We start from the raw sequence: 12,135 nt of genomic DNA, 5'->3' as shown, positions 1-12,135 counted from the left end.
GATGGGACCCATCTGGGAGCAGAATAGAAACCGAACTCCAAGGAACCGCCTTATCAGGACAGGTGGGCCACCTGGCTCCTTCTTCCTGAGTGCGTGTCTGGCCTTGGTAAACACTGGCCCTGCAGGCTCCCAAGTGGCCAAATGGTTACCAGGGTAGAAGCTGTTGGAGGTGCTGGCAGGAGCCTCTTGAAATCTGTTCAGGGCCTTTTTCCACACTCCATTTCTCAAGAGCACACCCTTTGATCACCAGACTGCTGTCATAGAATTTCCTTCCTATCCCGCAGGGTCATCGCCAGGCAGGTGATGTATCTGCTGTTACACAGACCTCAGAGTGCCTTTGCCTTCAACAGCTTTGTGCAGGGCCTTGCTGGCCCCAGAAGAAGCCAGTAAGAGAAAGCCCCTGGGTCAGCCCTGGTACCTTCAAGGTTTTGTATTTTGGTCATAAATGGAAAATGCAAATTCCAGATTATTAAAAAAAAATTCTTCCCAGGGTAAACGTAACTATAAAAGGAAGGAGACGGCAGTGCAGCTGACCTTCCCTTAAAAATGTCTAAAAATATTTTATATGATGTGACTCAGGATGCTTATGACCTATGGGGTGGTGTAATAAATTTCAAGTCTGTTTGTTGAATGCAGGAGACCAAGACCCAAGATGCCTGTTGGTGGTGCCATTATCAGATTTTAGGATAAGATTTAAGGCTTTGTTTATGCTACACATTTTCCTTTTAAATCTTTCTGGCTGGGAAGGAGCGTGAGATAGGCATATTAAACAACTGCTAAGGACCTGAGAAGGCCTCAGGGCCAGAGACGTAGCCCCGGGAGGTCAGCTGAGGAGTCTGTCTAGAAACTATGAGTCAGTTAGAATTTAAATATGGACGTGCCTTGCAAATGTGAGAGCAGTGTTTTTCTTCCAATTTGGGATATCAGTCCTTTTATTATGTACAGTTCTTAGGCTAGCTCAGCCTCATGGGTCTAGCTTTTGGTTTGGGGAATATACCCTTCTTTCACAAGTTCATGGTTCTTGTTTTTATGGAGAAGTCCAAAGGCTCATGGCAGTTTACCAAGCCTAAACTGGAATCCAAGCTGTAATATGGAATTTAAGTTTCAATTGTGTGGCAATAAATATCAATGACTTACCAAACCCTCTATGATTCATAAAGTATGTTCTGGGATGCTGTCTTTAGTTGACCAGGTTGACCCATTTCTCACTTTCCCTTCCTCTCCTTCCACGTACCCTGCTGTCCAGGCATGACAAGTTGCTCGTATGTCTCCCATTCTGCTATGCTCCCTAACACTCCCAAAGTCTCTTTTCCTCTGGAATCCATCCTTTTCCACTTGGCTAGCTCCTACACATATCCAAAGAAACCCTGCTATGGGTTTTTTCTTTCCTTCCAAAAGCAATAACCTCCATACATCATAATTATGCTCAGCGCAACTCACTCATCTGCTGCTGTGGTCACTTTTAAGGCATAGCTCTGTCTCTCAGTTGCATTACAGTGCCTGGCATGGTATTTGTTGCTAGCAGATGGTCATGTGGTATTGACTGAATTAATGAATGAGCAATTTCTTTGTGCCTTGTAAAATAACCTTACTTACACCCTTTGTGGAACATGTTCCAATGTTGGTGCTTACATTGATTTTCAAGTGAGAAACTGTGAAGATATTAACAGTGGTGATATCCTCAAGACAACGGGCAGTGTCTGGAAGGAGCAGAAAAGACAGAGATCAAGAGGACAAGGCACCCTTAAGGACAGAGCGCCCTGGAGCAATCTCCTGCTCCAGTCACACACAGTCCCAAAGGGCAATGGAACAGAGAGGATAGTTATGGATTACTGGCCAATGAAAGTCTAAAACTCTTAGTTACTGCAGCAAAAGAAAAGCTGAGGTTTAAACTTTATTGTAAGGGGATTCCCTTCTCTTAAAATCTGTGTGAGCCGTAAGATACAGTGTTAAGTTCTTCTCTCTTGTGGCCTCCCCTTGGGTCTATTGCTTTGGCTGGAGCAGCAGGTCCCAGGTTCCAGGAAGGATCATGCTGAGGGTTTCATTGTACCCATGGCTGCTCTATTTACTGCTAGGTGAGCATTCTCCCAAGCTAGCTGTACCCACAGCCTGTTCCTGACTTTTTTAAAAAAGATTTTATTTAATTTATGTATATGAGTACACACTGTAACTATACAGATGATTGTGAGTCTTCATTTGCTTGTTGAGAATTGAATTTAGGATCTCTGCTCACTCTGGTCAGCCCGCTTGCCCAGTCCCTGCTCGCTCTGGCCCAAAGGTTTATTTATTATTATAAATAAGTACACTGTAGCTGTCTTCAGACACACCAGAAGAAGGTATAAGATATTATTACGGGTGATTGTAAGCCACCATGTGGTTGCTGGGATATGATCTCAGAACCTTTGGAAGAGCAGTCAGTGCTCTTACCTGCTCAGCCATCTATCTCACCAGCCCCCACGCCCTGGACTTTTTTTTTTTTTTTTAATATTATGTTTTTAAAAAATTGTCATCCAATATGTTCTTGACCTGTTTTATTATGCTTTTACTTTTTATTGCTGCTCAATGTGTCCCTGACTTTTAAGGATACTTTCAAAGAGTAGAAACTGACTTTCCGGGGTATAAATTACCCACAGAGCCCATCAACTATATACTATTTTTAGTATCCTATCCATTTAATCTAAAAAATTTTCGTTAAAACAAAGTGCTCAAAACCCAAAACTGTATGACAAGTCTCCAGCTGACTCTAACAACAGGTGCCTTACATTTTTCCTTGCAGTCAGTTCAGGGAGCAGGCCCTAGTCTCAGGGCAGTGTTCTATCTAGCTGTCTCCCTAAAAACAAAGTGGGTAGTGGTGTCGGGCACCAGAAAAGTAAGGACTTTTTCTTATGATCAGTGAGCAAATCACGGAGCCAAGCAAAGCTCTCCTGCTCTGAAAGCCAGAGGAGGAGCTGTGTGAGAGCAAGGGGAGCAATGAAAGAGAGGCCCCAGTGTGACATCTGTAACCACAACCATTCCGATTAGTGCCTTCATCATTTCAGGAGAGGGTTCCATTTAAGAGCTGCTGTATCGGTCACTTCTCTGTAAATGTTGAACAAATGGACCCAGAAACTCCCCACCGAGGATGGTGGCCAAGAGGTAGCTTAGGTGGGGCCAGCCTCCCAGTCAGCTTCCTGCTTACAGAGCTTGCCATCACGAGAACATGGCTGTGTCTTTTCTCCCACTTGCCCAAGCTCCAGGAAAAACAATCCTTCTCATTCCGCTGTGCCCCCAGCATCCTGTTAATACAGCAGGTCCCTCACTCAGGATTCATTGCTAATTCCCCCAGATGAACAGCAAGGAAGACCACACATGGTTTCCTCTTCACCAAAGACTATTTTTAGGAGAAGAGCCTCTGTGAAATCATCCCTTCACCCTGGTCTGAAACGGGCAGCCATGTGTGCTGGTGGAGGAAGGGATACCTAGGTTTGCATCTCTCTCTGTGGGAGAATGAAACAGAAAAGGTATTTCAGAGGAGGCAGGATCGCCCTCAGTCCTCCAGTTAAGACATGAGCCACACAGGGCTTTCTAGACAGCTTCCTAATCTGTAGTTGTGCAAGCTGAACTATGCCCCACTGTAAGGGACAACGGACACCTTATCGTCATAGGAATTTTCTACTTAAGTGGTATATTTGGGGGGACTTTGTATTTCTGGTGGTCTAGGCATGACATATGTTCATGAGTTGAACAATACTGAGAAGTTGGGGTGACTTTTTAAAGAAAAAGCTGACTTTTCAGAGTTATTGGTCCCTTCCCCTTTATAATGGAGATTATAATGGACAGATTCACAGACTGAAAAACAATAAAGAATTTTAACTAAGAATATGAAAAACTTGAAAAAAAATCCATTTTCTTTACCCTAAAATGGGGATAAATATAAGGCTAATGGATGCCTAGATTGAAGCCTTGTAATGAGTTGGAGAGCTTTGACACTGTGTGGATGCTTGTGGAGAGAAGGTTGGTCTAGAAGTCAAAAGCCATTGAGGAGAAGGCTGATTTTATATAAGGTTTTAAAAGGTTAAGCCCTGCAGGACTCACGGTGCTGAAACTGTGAGCAGAGTGTCTTTGGTTAGCAAGAGCACTGGTCATGATGGTGGCCTTGTGAAGTGGGAGCTCTAGTGTGGGATGACACCCTAGCTCCCAGTCTCAGCCAAGGCCTCCAAACAAAGGCTGCTTGGGACCAGGGCAGACAAGAGGGAGTCTGGCCCCAGAGACAGACATTTTCACAGATTTTTATTTCTCTTCTTTTTCCCTCCCAATCACCTAGGGTGAGAATTTGTAGCTGTCCTTGTTAGCCAAAGTGAAAATGAGTTTACACAACACTGTTTTTATGGCTGAAGAGGATAAGGATGGCAGACCCGAGACTGAAGGGACAGAGGTGGGGGAGAGGAAGGGAAGGAGAGTGGGAGGGAAGAAGGAGGAGTAATAAGGGGGGAAAAAAATCACAGAGCAGCTTAGAAAATTTAAGCTTGAAACATTATCTTCCAGGCAAGTTACCCACCCCAAACTCATTTCCAAGTCCTTCCTCCTTTAAAACTCATTCTGCTTCATTAATCTATTAGTGACAATAAGTATACTAGAGTTTGCCAAAGAATGGGCAGCATGGATCTGCGCAGCTGCAGCGGCGCAGCCTCCCGAGCGTGCGTGTGTGTCTGGTGCAAGCGCACACAAGCAGTCGCAGGCACGCCCGGAACCCAGGCTGAGAAAGCAAACCTGGAATCCACAGAGCCAACCGTGGAGGGAGGAAAAAGCCATAATTAGTGTTAATTGTTGACCCTCCAGTTCAAGAATAGATACTCTGGAGAATGGAAAATGAGAACAAACATTAATTATTGAGTAGGGACCTTGGAGACAGACACTCTGGATTAAAAGGAGAGAGAGAAATTGCATAATGAATGTTAATTTTCCCTCCTAGAATTGAGCGGTCCGGTGGTTGAACGGGAAAAGGGGGCTAGAACAGTCCTGAAAGAGAAACCTCCGTGGGAGTGGGGGTGGGAGGGTGCAGGCGGGCTTCACACACACACACACACACACTCTTAGGCTCTTCATCGGCTCGCTCCCTTTGTCTCCTGGCTCCTAAGAAATCTGCTAGCTCTCAGGATGCTTTTTATCGCCACAGTTGACTGTTAGGAAGCCCAGACCTTTCTCTACAGTAAATAACCCAGCCATACTGCATTTCCAGCAAGCACATGGCTGCTTGTTCTTAAAGTGTGTGTGTGTGTGTGGGGGGGGGGGTGTGACTAAAAATAAGGAAGCCACGGGAACTGTGGTCCTGTGGGTGCTGCTGGGGTGGGGGTGGGGCACATGTGGGCTCCGGGCCTTAATTGTTGTTTTATCTTAATTACAATATACCAGACATACAGCACCCCCACTCCTCATTGGTAACTTCTTAGCTGAAAGTAAAAACAGAAGAGGGTAATTGTAGCCAATTTTGTGGACACTACCAACAGGCTTGTCTCTGGTTGCTTGGGATTCCGGCAGCAGCTCTGAGGGGAGTCTCTGCCCATGGCCTTTTGGCTGCTGTCTGGATGAAGACTGGCTGGAGCCCTCTGCTTCTTCCCTGTGGTTTCCTCATGAAAGCCACTCACACATGAAAGACACTCACACACTGGGTAGTCCAATGGCCTGCCTTTTAGCCTCATCCCCATCCCCATCCATGGACCAGGTTCTCAGGCCACCCATACTGGGCCACATGCTCTTTGCTTCCCTACCTCTCTTTGTCTCTGTTCACGCAAGCTCCCCACTACTCTGTTTCCTCACGGCTACTGATTGTCTCAAGGGGCCATGTAATCAGGGAATCCTTCCATGAGTCTCTTAGGCTAGAACCAGTCACTTCCCCCTTAGCGGCCCTGAGTCCTGCTGCTTGGGTCTAGACTCCTTGTCTAGCACTCCTTCAAAGGTGCTTGTGAATCTCATTTCCACCTGGATTGTAAGGTCCCTTCCTGGTAGCCACAGTGCAGGATCCATAGCCCTGGGAAACTGGGAAAGTGAGACCCGCAGCCCGCAGGTGTGACCTGGGGAAGGTGGGGGGCTCTGGTACAAGGTGGTGTGCCGGAGATGTTCATTTATTATTTCTCTAGCACATAGGAGTCCAGAGGCTAAGCGGGTGAATCAGTATGGCTTTGCCGAAGTAAAGTTATCTGGGCACCTGGTTCTTTATAACGTATTGCTTTGTCATCCCATAGAATACAGTTTTCTTCCCTATGGTTGAAACTATTTTGCCGTCGCAGTCAAATGCAAAGGTAAAACAGAGAGAAATAGAGAGCAAAGAAATGATTTGGAAGTCACCCACATAATTTCCATTCACATTAAGCACACAGCCAGAACTAGGGGCAAAGCATGCTGGGAAATACGATCGTGAGTTAGGTGTCTATATGTCCAAGTAACATTCAGGGGTGAGGGTTCTAATTAACAATGGAGGAATGGACATTTGGTAATAGTTGAGCACTCTGTGATTATAGTTTCAACCAATATTTATGACCATTTTCTTTAAGAGCTACCTGTGTTTTCTGGGAAGTTTGGAAGTAGGTTAGAGGAACTTGCCTGTGGGATTTTTAGTTCTAAAAAAAGAAAAGAAGAACGAGAGTCTAGAAAATCAAGGAAGTGAGGCAGATGTGGTGCACATCTGTAATCCTAGTACTCAGGAGACTGAGAAGGAAAGATCGTGGGTTCAAGGCCAATTTGTGATATATAGTAAGGCCCTGTCTCAAAAACAAAACAGCAAAACAGAAGGTAGGGGTGGGGCAACGTGATACAGTAAGAACAACTTTGACCTAACAGGACTTAGAAAATTGTGGTCCAGATTTACCACACAGAAGTGATATAATGAAAACAAATCACATATCTTTAGCTCCCAGTTCTCTCAATCTAATTTTTAAAAAAAGATTTATTTATTATTATATATAAGCACCCTGTAGCTGTCTTCAGACACACCAGAAGAGGGCATCAGATTCCATTACAGATGGTTGTGAGCCATCATGTGGTTGCTGGGAATTGAACTCAGGATCTTCAGAAGAGCAGTCAGTGCTCTTAACCGCTGAGCCATCTCTCTAGCCCTGTCTCTTAATCTAAAGTAAGAGGGTTTTAAACTATGCTTTTCTGGGCTCAAGCAGCCTAGTATGAACTCTATTCAATCCAGCCATCCTAGGAAGGGAAGCGTTTGCTGTGGACACCAGGAGGGACTCAGCTTGCATCTGATTTCTCTGTTGGTGCCCTTTGCAAGTCTCACTAAGCGCTTCCTTTGCATAAACATTGGTAGTGGTAACCTGCAGATTTCTCTTTAACTTTAGGAACTCTTAAAGGCAGGGGAGACAGAATTTGTACTCTCATAGGCTCTGTAAAAATGACATAAGTACTGTCATCTGCAAAAGCGAAACTAAACGTCTGAACTGGAAGCCAGTCCCAATTAAGTATTTTCCTATATAAGAGTTGCGGTGATCAGCCTGGTAGTGGTGCACACCTTTAATCTCAACACTTTAGAGGCAGAGGCAGGTGGATCTCTGAGTCTAAGGCCAGCCTGGTCTACAGAGGGAATTCCAGGACAGCCATAGCTACACAGAGAAACCCTGTCTCGAAAAACAAAAACCAAAAAGACAAAAAAACAAAACCAAGAAAACAACAGAGTTGCCATTGTCATGGTGCCGCCTCCTTATGACAATAAGACACTAAGACATCGCCTTTCAATATGTCGTCTCCAGGAACTTGTTGCCAACACAAGTCGCCCGAAACTCATATGTCTCTGCCTCACTTCCACCCTCCAAATCTCACGGGATCAAGGTTAACTGGCAAAACACAACATGCATTCAACTCCCTTGCTGCAAATGTTAACTGGGAAATGTAGTTTTTGGCCTTCTAGCTTCTACACTACAGGAATGTTGGAGGCCCAACAACCATACGCTGCCATGTTTTCCTTTATTCAGACTTTTGATCTGGGATCAGTAGAACTGATAACATCTGCCAACGTTCTTTGGTACGGGTCATTAGCAAACCCTGATTGGGCAAGAGGAACAATGAATTATTACCACATGGGTCTCCTTCTTGCCTTCCTCTCCTCAGAGGTGGAGGCTCTGTGGATTGTGTGATTCAGAACTGAGGTTTTAAGATGGGAAGCAAGAAGAGTCAGACCCTAGTGAATGCTGTGACCAAGTTTCAGGTTAGAGAGCAGAGCCAGCCCACTGAGGGAGCCCCTTGGGGACCTGGCTAATGTAGAAAGAGACACTGCGGGGAGGCACCCTAGAAACCATAGGCTCAGCATTTTCCAAAGAATGTTTCAAAAAATGATTTTGATCCATATGACACTTGGCTAAAAACCCAAAAGTCATTCAGTGATCACATGCTTCTACATCAGGAATTCTTAACACTACTCTATTTGTTCCCAAATACCTTTGACCAAATTGGCCCTGGAAGCACTCCCCTCTTGTGGGCTTTCTATACCCTTGCCAGGCTCTGGTGTCCCATGGGACTGTGCTGGAGGACTGGATGTCAAACCAGCTTTCCCTTTGCTATGAAGAGGTTGAGGCTCGAAGAGTGAAATTGTTTGTCCATGATTGCCAAAGCCACAGGTGGTAAGAGGTGGTCGTAAAACTCAAGATTGTGGGCCTTTAGTTCAGGGCCCTTTGTCTTTCCTCATAGTTACTTACTGAAAGACATTCCTTACATTTCTAGGCATCATCTTTATGACAACAGATGCTAAGAGATAAGCTACTGAAAAAAAAAAAAAAACAACACACTTTGAGACACGCCCACCAACATGGAAAGCCCCCCCTCCCCCCAGCTCAACTCGGGTTCAACAGAGGAAATGAGTTATCTGTTATTACAACACAAATTATCCTCACACTAGTGAATTGAAGCCATAAAACTTTCTTATCTCTCACAAAATTGGGGTGGGAAGCTGGGAGTGACATGGATCTCAGATTCTGTAAGGGGCCGTTACTGTCAGGGAGAAGTTTGTAATCTAAAGGCCTAGCTGGGTGCTGGCTTTTGGGAGGGTGAGGCAGAAGGACCTTGTGAGTTCCAAACCAGCAGAATGACAGTGAGACCAAATCAAAGGAACAACAAAAGCCCCTCCTGCCTGGCGGTGGTGCACACCTTTAGTCCCAGCAGGTGGAGGCAGAGGCAGGTGGATCTCTGAGTTAGAGGCCAGCCTGGCCTACAGAATGAGTTCCAGGACAGCCAGGGCTACACAGAGAAACCCTGTCTTCAAAATCCAAAGCAACCAACAAACCAAACCAAAAAAGGTCCTTCTGCAAGATGTACTACAGATGTTGAAATTTGATCTCTGTTGTGCCAAAGAGCTAAAAGCTGGTGAGACCTTCAGAGGGCCTGTTTGGGCTTTGCCTTCAGAGAGTAATTGGGAGTACTGCTCCCCTAGGGTGGGCTAAGTTTTGAGGGGATGAGGGTATTCTACTCTCCTGGGACTGCAGCAGTTCTCTCGTAAGAGTGGGTTCTTAGAACTCAGGTTACTAACTTGCATCCCATCGTACTTTGCCTTTGTTTTAACGTCACTTCTCCACAGCACATGCTGCTGCTGCTGATTCTGCTGCTGCTGGGATTCCTCAGTCTCTAGAACCATGATCCAAAATAGGTCTCTACTCTTTACAAATCACTCATTATCACATCTTCTGTTATGGCAACAGACAGTGGGCTAAGACAGACCTTGTTTTATACATCTCACTTCTGTCCATATCAGTGTTGATTAGACATCAGACACCATGTCCTTCTGAGGCAAGATATGTCAAGTAATTTGTGCACATGTATTAAAACCCCCACCTCAGAAAGTGTTGCCGGGGTAAGGATGCTAATTAAATGACAAACTAAAACAGCAACAGTAAAACAGACAAAGGAGCAATGGAGAAAGATTTTGGGTTAAAGTCCGCTTAGGACAAGGTAAATGGTAATTAAGAACTCTGAAAGAGATTGGAAATTCAAATCTGTATGGAACCTGAAGTCCCAACCTCAATGCTTGGCACAGACATCTTTGAATATCTTTCAGCGTGAAGCTTGTGACTAGAAGAGCTCCTGAGAGGAAATATGTCCTGCTGGCACTGGGATGGGAATAGTTGAGGATTTGTATCAGGAATAAGCGATTCAGAGAGCGTAGCCAATGTTTGACTTTGGCCTTCCCAAACCAACTTTTCCCTTCGTAAGCCTTTGAATTCTGGGAGTGTTGCAATAGCCTGACATGAGCGAGAGGCTCAGATCCCAGCTCCAGTCTTCACATCCTTTCCCCTCTTCTTCTTCTAAAGGTTATATTCATCTTTCTCTGCTGCTTGAAAGCAAACTATCATGATCTAATTGCCTAAGAATTTATTTCCAAATAGTTGTTGACAGAGCCTTAAAGTTTCAGAAAGATCAGACAGATCATATTCCCTCTTTTACTTGAGATTTTTTTTTGTTTAATACTAAAAAAATCCCCCTAGCTATGCTCCCCAAAGAACTCTTCTGTGTGGCACCTGGGGTATCCAGTCAATCAACACGCATTTCTTGGACATACGATAAAGAGAAGGGGTTCCCTAGAATTCATATATTAGGGAGCCAAACTGAAAACAGATGCAGATAGATCCAAAATCACCAAGGTGGGGCTGAGAGAGAGGAAAGGGATGAGATTACATCTAGGCAGTTGTCCAGAAGGAGGTAAAGTTATTCAGCAAAATGTCCTAGAAAAGATGAACTTAGAGCTTGTCTAAATATGAAGAAGGAAAAAGGCCTGGAGAGAAAAGACTGGAAGCTGAATGTTTGGGCCGGACTGTGGGGTGGGAATCACTGGAGCTGGAATGTATGGGAGACGACTCTGGAAGGGGGTAGAAATGGCAGCCATGCACACTGAGCCTGGGATGTAACTTGGGGGTGAGCTGCTTGCCAAGTAATGTGGGAGGCCTGGGTTCCATTCCTAGCACCAAAATTAATATAAGTAAGTAAAATAAAATTTAAAGGTTGGGTCTGAGAGTCTGTTGTGGCAGAACAAGTCCTTTACAAAGGGGAAAGGGGCTTTGAATATACTCCCTGTCAGATCAAAAGATGAAACCCCCTAAGTCTACAAATGATTTTCAAAACAACACAACAACAAAAATACCCTTCAGGTGTTCTGAACTGATGGCTAAACAGTAAAAGTACTAGCTGCTCTTTCAGAGGACCTGGGCTCGAACTTGCCACCTTCTCATTGCTCACAAGTCTCTGAAGCTCCAGTAACAGAGGATATGATGCCCTCTTTTGTCCTCTTTGGACACTGCATGCTCATGGTGTATAGATATGAATGCAGGCAAAACAGACCCATACACATAAAATATAAATGAGTATAATTTCAAAAAATGTGCTTCAATCAATGGGGCCTGTTAGAAAGGTGGACCTGGTGTTTTGGATCATTGTGGGAAGATGTGAGTAAGATTTCCCTCACTTTCTAAGGCACCATTGAATCATTGAATCACGACTGAAGCTCAAGCAACTGTTCTGAAGGAAAGCAGGAGAGAGAGAGACTGCCTAGCTGACTCCTTCAGCACAGTGAATGCTTTTGAATTTGAGAAGCAACTGGAATTGCATGTGCCATCCTTGGGACTGGGAGAAGATGCGGGCAACTTTCCATTGATTTAGCCTAAGTTTTATTTCTCCCTCTCTCTTCCTCTCTCTCTCCCTCTCTCTCTCTCTCCAAAATTTGGAGAGGGGGGGTTTGCTGGGACTCAAACTCAGGACCTTGTATGTGCCAGGCACTCTACCCGAGTCCATTCCAGCCTCTGAACTCTTTTTCAGTGAGCACTTCTATGTGTTGGAACTGTGATGGGTGCTGGAGACCAGGAAGTGTCTGGGGCATTATATATATACAACAGACTTAACACTTAAATATTCCTGTTTCTGCATCGTCCAAAGAGAAACTACTTCAGGAACAGCACGGACAAATGTGTGGCAGGTGACCGTCCCATTTGCTTCCCTGCTGGCCCACCAGCTGTACCATAGAGTCCTCCCAACTGTCTCACTACTGCTCCAACAGATTCAGACCCAAGATATTTGAAAATCCATCTTCTGGTATAACCCAAATGGTGAGGGAAGCTCTTGGATGCTGGGTTCAGAAGCAAATGTATCTATCCTATTCCCCAGAAATCCCTATAG

At 44.9% G+C, this 12,135-nt stretch overlaps 1 protein-coding gene across 27 annotated transcripts in view; it reads right to left on the bottom strand.

The window, feature by feature from the left end:
• The window catches only part of Gm973 (predicted gene 973), a 120,154-nt gene that overhangs the window by 56,700 nt on the left and 51,319 nt on the right, over positions 1 to 12,135 (bottom strand). The window lies entirely within an intron of this gene.

The sequence above is a fragment of the Mus musculus genome, chromosome 1, assembly GCF_000001635.26.
Source record: "Mus musculus strain C57BL/6J chromosome 1, GRCm38.p6 C57BL/6J".
NCBI lineage: Eukaryota > Metazoa > Chordata > Mammalia > Rodentia > Muridae > Mus > Mus musculus.
The sequence above is the reverse complement of the archived record's forward strand: the minus strand, read 5'-3'. Positions and strand labels throughout refer to the sequence as shown.